Source organism: Etheostoma spectabile, chromosome 5 (assembly GCF_008692095.1).
Source record: "Etheostoma spectabile isolate EspeVRDwgs_2016 chromosome 5, UIUC_Espe_1.0, whole genome shotgun sequence".
NCBI classification, from domain to species: Eukaryota; Metazoa; Chordata; class Actinopteri; order Perciformes; family Percidae; genus Etheostoma; species Etheostoma spectabile.
In genome coordinates, this window is record NC_045737.1 from 23372926 (window position 1) to 23374175 (window position 1250).

The 1250-nt window shown below is 36.2% G+C and overlaps 1 protein-coding gene across 8 annotated transcripts in view; it reads right to left on the reverse strand.

Annotated features, from left to right (window-relative positions):
- ncor2 (nuclear receptor corepressor 2) overlaps positions 1-1250 on the reverse strand; it is a 118846-nt gene that overhangs the window by 84828 nt on the left and 32768 nt on the right. The gene's annotated exons all lie outside the window — the stretch shown is intronic.

Genomic DNA, 1250 nt, shown 5'->3' on the forward strand with positions numbered 1-1250 from the left:
CACACACACAGAATGTCAGCACGTTCATTAACGAGTTTGTAAACAGTAGGCTACAAATGACGAGATCTTCATATCACCTGTTCAACTGTTTACCATTTTTTCTAGATTTAGTTTATTATTATGGATAATTACAGATGGTGCATCAGCACTTTACACCTCAGCCAAGTGTAAAAAAGATTTTGCGATATTTCTATTGACTTTCACAGTTATCAAAATATTTTTTTTACCAATTACTTATCTGTCAATCGCATCAACTAATCGTTTAAAGCTTTAATGGAGATTACCAGGTCATTATTTTCATTTCAAATGAATTTCCTTTGATTTATCCATGGGACCATTCTTGAGCTTTAGGAAGCATTATCTTGTTCAAAGTAAATTAGCTTCTTCTTCGAAATAACCATGAATCTAGGCTATAAAAATGTTAATCTATGGGTTAAATGCTTCCAAACATTACACTGATACAGCTGTAACCACAAATGATGAGTTTGTCATTTTCTGTTGTGAAGATCACAGTCAACCATGGAATTCATCGAACTAAACAACTTTTTCCCCAGTAATGACCAGTCCAGTTGCCTTCATTGGCTTATCATGGACACTTTGAGTGTCACACAAAAAAATCTGTAGATCATGCTTTAAGCCAATTCTCACTAATCCGTTCAAAAGCAAGAGTGGAAGTGGAGCTGCTGTCACATGCATCCGTTGATGTAACAACACACGCAAATAGTAAGAGAGGGCCCACTTGTTCTGCAGGGGCAGGATCTATCTTTTCCTGATCAGTGAGTGTGTGTTTTCCCACTTTTTGCATGTATGTTTTTATTCTTGAGTCATAGCCATAACAGCTATAAATGTTTGCGTGTGTGATCCAGCTTAGGTTTTGTTCTGCGTTATTTTTAACTTCAGAAATTAAGGTTATGTAAGTGAGCTAATCTGGACAAGGCAAGCTGCATTATAACCCCACAGACTGCGGTGATTGAAAATGTCAGTGCCAGAGGATGTTGAGGGGCTGTCCAAGATCAAGAAGTCCAAGTTTGCCAAAGATAGTTAGTCACAAAAAGTACCATACATAAATACAAAAAAGAAAAATAGCGCCAAGGATGGCTCGGCTTTGTCAAACAAAACGTCCTTGAGTGCAAAAGCATGGTAATTTTTAAAAAAAAGTAATTGCACAACCTGTGTGTAGGGTCATTACAAGCTCACAGATTACAAAGAACATTCAGAATGTAATTAAAAAAAAAAAAAAGAAAACTATC